General features: G+C 33.5%; 1 long non-coding RNA gene across 2 annotated transcripts; it reads left to right on the forward strand.

Annotated features, from left to right (window-relative positions):
• Positions 1 to 209: 209 nt before the first annotated feature.
• LOC136223057 (uncharacterized) lies at positions 210 to 6,658 on the forward strand. 2 transcript variants are annotated; one of them, XR_010685806.1, is made up of 3 exons: positions 210 to 4,582; positions 5,189 to 6,052; positions 6,168 to 6,658. It is a non-coding gene; the product is annotated as an uncharacterized lncRNA (long non-coding RNA). The 2 variants fall into 2 exon arrangements; XR_010685805.1 differs by having other exon boundaries at positions 5,677 to 6,052.
• Positions 6,659 to 10,216: the final 3,558 nt, after the last annotated feature.

The raw sequence follows: 10,216 nt of genomic DNA on the forward strand, positions 1-10,216 counted from the left end.
TTTATTGGTGAACAAAATACTTTTATTGGTTTCAAAGATTTGCTGTCAGGCAATTAACTAATCCTACCAAAAAGCTTACAGCTACAACTAAAACCCCATACTTGAGCCATGCTTTGTACTTAAAAGCTGGTTAACTACACAAATACGAGAAATCACAAGCTTAACAGTACAAAGTAACATTAATCTAACATGACAGCCGAAGTGTCAAATCTTAACTGTTTGCATCTCTACATATAATCAATTCTTGTTGTTTGAGTATTCATTGTCTGATTTAATGGTAAGGAACTTTTTTCTTTTTCTTCTTTCTAAATCAACTTGGAATAAGCTTTAATTTAAAATTTGCATATATTATAGGAGCATATTCATTTTTCTAGGTAATTAGAATAGGATACTAGTGTCTGTCACCTGACTAAAGAATTTTTGATCTATGTTGCACTGAAACGGATACTCCTAAGAAAATTTAGCTAGGAAATGGTAATGAAAATGGAAAAGGAAATGGAATTTAGCTAGTGAAGAACAGTTTCCGTGCAACATAGTTTTAGATCCGAGATCATGAGAGTTGCTTTGTTTTGTATCAGAATGAATGTCTTCTGCAGGGTGTGATGCACTTCATTGGTAAAAATAGCCATTCTGCAGAACATAAAAAGGAAGTGGACCAATTTAATATGTTGATAAAAATGAGGTATGCAAATTTTTCCTTTACACCAAATATTGCTATGGTTATTTTCATTTGGTATTGTGCCTCATACTAGTGACAACGGAAGCTTTTCTTTCAGATGTTGTATATCCTTTTGGTTTTACATTCATATGACCTACTTTTCATTGAAAAGCTTGCACATATTTATAATAAGTTGAGGAAAGGTGCATCAAATAGTAAAAGTTTTAATCTGTTGAATGTGGTCATGTTTAGAAACATTCTTTTATCGTAAATCAAGGGTCTGATTACTTCACATGGTCTCGACCTTCTTAATGGAATTAATTAAGTGTGGCTAACGTGTACAAAAATGAAGAGTTATTTATTTCATTGCTCAAAAATCTGACAGGCACCAGGTCAATCATTTTATATCTACTCTACAGCAATATGTGTTTCCTCAATTGTCTCATATATATTGTTGCAGATTTCTGAACTACCTAAAACACAAGGTTTGCACCTGCATGCTTCTTACTCTTCATTTTCTTCTGCCAATTCGGTTTCTATTTAGATGTATGTGTATTTGAGAAAGTTATAGTCTTTTCTTTTCCCTATACTTGAAAATTTATACTTTGCTGCTCAAGCTTAACGTTGAGTTGAGTGTTAAATTTCAAACTTCAATGCAAATCAACGTGAGATAAGTGCATAACTTTTCTAGGATGACTAGTGACAGATATATATGTAGCTTTAGGATGTCTATTAACTTGTTGAACTTGTAAGAAGTGTCGAAATGTCTTTCTTAACTGAATACAAGGGCTATTTTTTCATAATCCATTATGCAATCGTGGGTTTGATTGGTTGTAGAAACATGAATTTCCTCTTTTGTTGATATACTTTACCAGCGTTGATCGATTATTTCTCTTCTGAGATGGCCTCATTTATTTCAATAAAAGAAAAGGAATTCTCAATTTTTCTCATGAAGTTGGTATTCGCCTTTGTTTAGTTTAGAATGGATTTGGAGTCAGACAGTCAGTGAACATGTAATATCATAATGTATTAAAATGCAATATCCTAATGTTCTTAGAATTCTGACGATTTTATAGAACTAAGAGATGTAGGAGGGTGCAAGTTGAAGCTCCTTACTCTCCTAAAATACTAGTGTTTGACCCTGGAATTCTTGCGCACCAAAACTTCTTTCAAAAGCATCAAGCTCAGTTGCAGTGAAGGTACTCTCTCTCTTTGATAAAGAGTGTGCCAATAGACAGAATAAGGGTCAGTTACTGGGCCAATTGTCTCATGGACCCAAAATACGGAAAGTATATTATAGGAGGCAGAAGGGACACGTGTAATTGTGGTATAGAATGAGTTAGTTACGTATTGGGGAGTGTGAAGTTGTTATAAGGCGTGTGAGTAGCATCAGAGAAGGGATGATTATTCTTGAGTGCAAAAGGTCTCTGAGCTCTGTTCAGAGTGGGGAGTTTTTCCTTGGCTATGCTTGCATAGATTTCTTTTCTTCTTTTCCATTTCCTTTTTATATACTGTTAGCTATTTCTTTTATCAATCCAGATGAACATCAGTTCAATCTTTCTCTATTAATCTCTATTTTACTTAATTCGTTGTTTGAGAGTTTTCTAGTTCTTATCACTCTTGGTCAGTCGTTTAACCTCTCTATTTCAAAATTATCGAGTTTAATTCATAAAATCTGAAAAGAAGCTGCAACTTAATCTCTATGCATAGTGTGTGTGATAAACATTGGTTATTATACTTCTATATAAATTTAGGTGCATTATATTAATAAGAAGGTATAATTTCTTATAGAAGGTCTACTTTTTTAATGTAATGAAATACAAATTTATAAAAATACTGTATTAGAAATTGTAAGAGAGGAAGATACAATGTTTCTTGTATTTATTCATCTTCAATTATGCAGCTTCATTCTGTTTTGATTTTTATTGTTCATTTCTTGTTGCAAGTTGGAAGTGATTAATACAATCTTCTCGCAGTAAAAAGAATACGAATTGTTCTTTCATCCACATGTAAAATTAAATGAACAACCATTGTTTGAATGCGTCTAGTTATGAAATCAATATGTTTGAAGACATCATGTCATTTCATTTGAATGTCCACTTTGAGTTTTCTTGTTGGCCAAATATAAGATAAAGGAGTTAAACTAATTACTGTCAGATTTTGGGTTTCTTCAATGATTTGAAACTTCTCAGAGTTGAACATTCAATTTATTGGTCAATATCTCAACTAAATTTTAATATATGATTTTAGGTGGTTGTGGTGCCTCCTGTGTTCTTTTTCTGTCAAAATATGATTCATTGCTCGACAAAGTTGAGAAAATTTATTGTCTCACAATGCTTTGCAATATAAATGGATGCTCAATTACAACAAGTGAGGGTCTTGGTAATAGCAAAAAGGGGTTCCACCCAACTCACCAAAGCTTAACTGGTTTTCATGCTTCTCAAGGTGGTTTTTGTACTCCTGGAAAGTGCATGTCATTCTTTGAAGCCCTTGTTAATGCTCAAAAGACCGATTTATCAGAGCCTTCTCCAGGGTTTTCCAAGCTGACAGCTGCTGAAGCTGAAAAATCTATAGCAGGAAATCTTTGTTATCGTACAGGATACCGACCCATTGCTGATGCGTGCAAAAGTTTCGCAGCTTATGTTGATGGAGGATTTAGGATTTAATTCTTTTTGGAAAAAGGGAGAAGCAAAGGAAGTGAAGTCGAGGAAGTTACCTTGGAGGAGTTCCTGGAAAGGAATCATCTAGATTTAAAAAGTGTACTCTTAAATTTTAAGATCCCACATTGGAGATCAATGCCTGAAAGAAATAGTAAGTTGCTATTTGAAACATGTCTAGCTGCACCGTGGCCCCTAGGAAATGCTTTGCCTTATCTGAGTGCTTCTTCTTTGGCTGAAGTTTCCTGCTCAAAATCATCTGGTGGAATTGTGTTAAATAGCTGTCAGTTGGCTTTTGGTTCTTTTGGAACCAAACATGCAATTAGAGCAAGGAAACCTGAAATTTTTCTAACTGTAGAGTTGTTGACATTTTGTGTCCTCTATGAAGCTATTATCTTAGTGAAATCAACTGTGATACCTGAAGATGGAACCAAGTGCTTCATATAGATCAAGCTTGACTGTTGTTATTTTTGACTTTCTTGGGCCATTAACATATACTAGTTCTCTGGATAGATATCATGGATTGGTGGTATTTCAGTGTTGGAGTACATTAAATCAAAAGAGAAATGCCAAGCTGGATTAAATTCCCCACTTTTGTTGTCATCATCCAAGCAAGTGATTCAATAAACCAAGAGTATCATCCTGTGGGTAACTTGCTCATCCATCACCTCATGTAGCAACATCCGCTTGACTGTAATAATGTCATAAAGATGTATTAGACATCAATTTGGATGGATCATGGCAATTATTTTGCCTAATATTGTCTGTCAAATGATTTTCTTAGCTTGCAGATACACAAAAACTTGCAGATCAAGCATCAGTAGTAGATTATGACATGGAAAATCTAGAACCATCCATTAACTGTAGAACAGGCTGTAACCAGTGTCATGAAACCGATGGAACTAAAAGCTCATATATCTTATATTTATCTCTGACACTGACACGCCCCCACACACGCAAATGCCCCTTGGGCTTGCAGCGTGCACAACACAGGCTCATCCCGCCATGTGTTTTTAATTCACAAATTAATGAGGTTGTCAGGACTTGAACCCTCGACCGTTTGGTGCTAGGGGCTCTGATACCATGTCATAAAACCGATTGAACTAAAAGCTCAAGCTGATAGTTAAAGTCCAATCATATATTTTATATTTATCTCTGACAACCAGGTCTAGCTGTTTTTGGGATTGTTCCATTTATGTATCCTAAACAAGTTGGTGATGTATCAAAGGGAATGTCAGAAGCTGAGCACAATATTATCGTCGCCGAGGTATTTTTCAATGTCTTTTCCTCTTCATTTGCCTTAAATTTCGGAGCTGCTCTCTTTTTTTACAAAGCATAACTGGAAAGCCTAAAAGGCTGAGATAGTTGCTTACATGTTAATTACTTTAATCAGAAATAGATTTAAAACCACTTTATCTAATCGTGGATTTTGTGTAAATCAACCTTCCTTAATCCTTTGTAAATGGGTCATAGACAAGAAATTGAAAGTTATATTTTTTTTAATCAGTATCTCGCTTAAGCTAGCAGCTTAAATTGAAAAATAATTGTGTTATATTATAATATTGATTTGTGAATAGATCAACTTGAGCTTTTTGCTTTTGGAAACAAAGTTAGCTTCTGATGTTGATATGAAGTGCCCTGATCCATCAATCTATTTGTGCCAAATTATTTTGTTGATGCTGAAAGTATGTACTTCCTTTATAGGGGAAGAAAAAATATATTTACTTCCGTTCTTAGTTGTAGCTCACTCAGATCAATAATGGAGGAATCAGCTTGGATTCTGTATACTCTTCTCTTATCATATATTTAAGCAATATTGTGACATAAAATTTGTTGATTGGAACAATATTATCCATATTTCTATCCTTGACAGGATTGGGATAAAGCATTGCTCAAAATTTATTGTCCATTTCTTTCAAAGTTGGTAAATCATCTTTACGGATCCTAATTTGAGGTCTGAAATAACTTTGAAAACAAATCTTCCTTGTGGAGCAACTTCTCTCTCTATTTTCATGCATTTTTGTGGAAATAAAAGTAACTATGGTCAATAAGGGGAAGGAGTGAACCGTGACTTGACTTGGACGTGGTTCTGAAAAACATGACCTGTAAGTGCTAGATTTCTCAAAGGATCATATTTTTATAAGAACTGGAAGCTTTTAAAGCCGCGACTAATTAGGATTAAGGCTTGTTGTTGTTGATATTTTAAGAGAGCATGTATATATTAATTAGTTCTCTGAACCTTATGCTACATCTTATTAATACTAAAATGTACTCTCTGCATTATTTAATAGGTCATGCTGTTATTCCACCCCTATGTTAATTGTTATCTGAAGTACTTACACACCGGATTTGACGTTTTAGGTTGCTACAGCATGCGCCCTTTCAGCATACAAGTTACAACGCCATGGTAGGACATATCTCAATCGCAAGACTGATATGATTACGGCAGGAGGAAGACATCCTCTGGAAATAGCATACAGGGTAGGGCAAATTACTGCCTTACATCTAGATAATGCAGATTTGAGTCCAATAATACTGAAAAACATTGTATCTACACTTAGCAAGTATGACTGGGGTGCTTTATCTATTGGAATAAAGTTATGCAAAACAAACCTGTCAAGTAAATCAGCAATGCGGTTTCCTGGAGAAGCAATAATTGAAAATGTGGCATCGCATCTACTCTTTCCATGGATGTTGATACTGTAAAGCTCCAGACATATGATAGCCTCAGGTGCAGGTGATCCTCTACAATACACTTTAACTTCAATATGGGATAAGTTAGCTGCATCTTCTAGTATTTAGATAGCAAATATATGCTTCCATCTAGCCCTTCTAAGTAATCTAAAATACAGGCATATGTGGAAGTCTACAGCTATCATCAAATTCACTTCGTCCCCGATTCTGCTTCCCGGAAATACTTAAACTACTGTGCTGCAGCGCGCAAAGCAAGTTTCAACTCCAACATTATTATATTTTTGTTGTTCTTTGTGCTTTACTTGAAGCTGTGACACTTCCTTAATGTAAGCTGGAAATGGGAGAAAGTGAGGATAATGTGATATTATTAACTCTAGCTAGGGCTTAAAATGAGCCGAGCCGCTCATGATCGGCTCGTTGTTCGGCTTGATAAAAGCTCGATCTGTTCGGCTCCATTACAGCCCTAATTCTAGCATCATAACATTTTGTACTTTAATTGTGATAGCACAGTTGGAGATTGACATTCTGTCTGGGCAAACAACAATTTTGAGGTGTGATATACTATACGCATTGAGCCTATGGCTAACGAGACAAACTTCAAACTCGGTTAAGCGTATGTATGTAGTCCATTTTATTTGCACTTTTTTATTGGTCGAAAAAAGATTTTTATATGTTTGATGTTGTTATAAAGAAATTTTGTATTGTAAAAAATGAAATATTAGATGCAAATGAAATATGCCACACGTTTTAATCGAGTTTGATGTTCAGTCCTAATAGGATCTTAGTGTGTGATTATCAATTTATGAATGGCTGGCTCCAGTAGCAGCACGAGGATCACAAATCTGAGGGTGTAATTGCAGCATAACTCGCCACTCTTTCTAGGCGGAGGTCCCTTGGAACGACCTAGTCCAAGATGAATTATGGTGGAAGGACCCTCCGCCACTGAACGGTTCCATGTGTCAATTAAAATAAAAAAAGGATGCATTTTTAGTAATAATATTTAATTTTTACTATTAACTCGTTAGTAAAAACTTAAGACAAAAGTACAAAAAAAAAAAAAAAATGCGGTTTGATCGATTTATAAAGACAGTCCTGTGGTTAAAAGCTAATAAATAAGGATTTTTTGTTTTGTGCAGTTTACAAATTTCATTGGTCTGTTAAAAAAATTTGTCGTGACGATTTAGCTAAAAAAATGATTGATTTGGAGCAATTAAAAAAAGTAATTTATTTCTAAAAAAAACAAAAAGATTGATTTTGCAAATTAACTCAAATACAAGGTTTAATATTGCAAGTGAATTAAACCACAATCATCAAATTTCACGAAATAAAGAACTGATTTTTTAGAAATCGGCTAAGCAACAAGTTTATTTTAGTATTTTCTTTAAACTTAATGTCCGTTTAAATAATATTTATAATTTTTTTAAACGATATTTTATTTATTTTTAGTATAAAATTTACCTGACTGGATTTGAGATTTAATTTTGAAAGTTCAAGCCCGAGCCGCGGACTTCACCTAAGTTAAGAGCTGGGTGGGTTGAATATTTCTTAGGTGTAAATCCGTTATGCCCGGTCTGAATCTAATCCAGCCCAATTCATGACTGGAGGTGTAACTATAATCAACATATTGAAATTATAATTTATAAAGTATGAGCAAACAAATTATTTGCTCAAGCAATTAAAAAAAAAAAAAATTTATTTGCTCAAGAAGAATACAAACTATAATCTATTAGCCTACATTCTCTTGTTTATTTCACAAATTACGTAATTAGTCGGCATTGTATGATCAGTAAAATAATAATTTAATAACGACGGAACTAGATAACAAAAAATAAGGGATAAGGTGCAAAAATGCCTATAACGTTTATAGCCAGTAGTAATTTTATTCATAACATTTAAAATTAGTGCAATTTTATCTCTAACATTGGCAGCTAAGAGCAATTTTACCTCTGACGTTGGCAGCTAAGAGCAATTTTACCCCTAACATTGATAAATTGGATCAATTTGAGAAATAATTCATCAAACTGTCTTCTCGATCATGAATTTTATCATCTATATTTCACATATACGTTATTTTATCACTAATTAGTAACACATCACAAACATATAATTATCTGTGGAAAAAAATTAAAAAAAAATTAAAAAAATATACTGTATTTTGTACGATATGGTAAAAAAATTTCAAATATTTCACCGAATTTAAAAATATTAATCTTTAATTCAATTATTAAATCTGAAAAAGTATGATTTAAAAAAAACAACGGATATGCAATTGGTGTAGAATAAAAAAAACAAAATGTGTGTTGCATAATAGTGTCTGAAATTGACCAAATTTATTAATGTTAGGGGTAAAATTGCACCATTTTAAACGTTAGAGGTAAAATTGCTCATCGATGTAAATGTTAGGGGTGTTTTTGCACCTTATCCCAAAAAATAAATAGGATAATATAAATACAGACAATTTAATTGAGAGTTACAAGGACTAAAAAATTATAGACTTTGTTCTACTCAGTTATTAATTATTAAATTAAGGGAAAATTATAAAATTGGATCAAATGGGAGACTCATTTACATATTTAACCCATTGACTCAACCTACTACATATCTAAATTGTTTTTGTGTGATTTTTCCATAATACCCTAACCTTTCTTTTTCCCCTTTTCCCTTTCTCTTCCTTACGTGAACGGGTTCTCTTCCCAGACCTTTGATCTTCCTTTCTTCCTTTGTATTTCGTGAAATCTACATCATTTCTCTTCATCACCATGTCTTTCTCCTCTTACTCTCTTCATCTCTTGATTTTTCATCTTCCTTTTGCTATAAATCGACGCCATGGTTCTTCATCTTCCTGTTTCTTCTGCTCGTCTCTTGGTTTCTTTCTTCTTGTGCGGTTCAAAGCAATCGTTATTCTTCGTTATTTTCATCGTTTTTTTTCCAGTTTATCATATGTTTATTGTCGATTTTAATGGTGAAAGGCCCGAAAAATGTAAGTATCTACTGTTTTCTCTATGTTTTTTTTTCAGAAATTCACTTAGCATATTCTGTTTTCGTGAATGTCTGCGAGGAGAATGAGCCTGAAAGGTGTCAATTTTACTTCACGAAACGATGATTACGCAAAGTCTGCGAGGGAAAAGTTCATGATTTTTCCCTCGCAGACTTCGCGTAATCATCGTTTTGCAAAGTCAAAGCGTCACATTTCTCCTTGCAGACTTCACAAAATCATCGTTTCGTGAAGTAAAATCATCCTTTTTCTTGCACATTTATATTCGCATACTTCGCGAAGCCAAATCTTCCTTTTTACTGCCTAACACGATTAAATTTTTCTGAAGGTGGTTGAATACATAACATACCGCAGGAAGGCGGTATACTAGGGTGCAGAGGAGATGACTTTCCTTCTGATACAAGGAGAAATTTCCATCCAGATTCATCACGTTCACTTTAAAATAATTAGTTAGGAGTTTATCGTGGCAATCTTGGTGTGCACCATGGGAAACATCCATCCCAAAAGGTCTGGACTTCCATTTCTCATCCCAAAAGGTCTGGACTTCCAATACAGGGAGAAATTTTTATCCAGATTCGTCACGTTCACTTTGAAATAATTAGTTAGGAGTTTATTGTGGCAATCTTGTTGTAAATTTTGACAATGTTATGATTTTAATGTTGTTATAGGGGAAAAAATTTGCAAAGTTAGACGGTAGCGCGAAAGATGAAATGGGAAAATTTTTTCTAAGTGTTATATATATATATATATATATATATATATATATATATATATATATATATATATATATTAAGGGTATTGTGGGAAAGTCACACAAAAACAGTCTAGATATGTATTAGGTTGAGTAAATGAGTTAAATATGTAAATGGGTATCGCATTTGACCCAATTTTTTAATTTTCCCTTAAATTAATATTTGAATTTTAAAAAATAATAATAATAATTTTTTTTTTGAAATAAAACACTTCTTAATTATTAGAATCGGAAGAAAGAACAACATTAAGATAGAGTGATGAATATGCCCACACATCATGGACAGACTGAGAATTGACCGCCTTAACTAAGAGTTGAGCGGCCGAATTCGCTGAACGTTTTACATAAGAGACTGAGCAATTGTCTAGCTCTTTTAAGATACTAATACAAGACAATATGACCTCAAAACCAAACTGTTTATATATTTCCGATATGTGTGCTGAGTTAACCATTGTCTCCAT

The sequence above is a fragment of the Euphorbia lathyris genome, chromosome 3, assembly GCF_963576675.1.
Source record: "Euphorbia lathyris chromosome 3, ddEupLath1.1, whole genome shotgun sequence".
Lineage (NCBI taxonomy): Eukaryota > Viridiplantae > Streptophyta > Magnoliopsida > Malpighiales > Euphorbiaceae > Euphorbia > Euphorbia lathyris.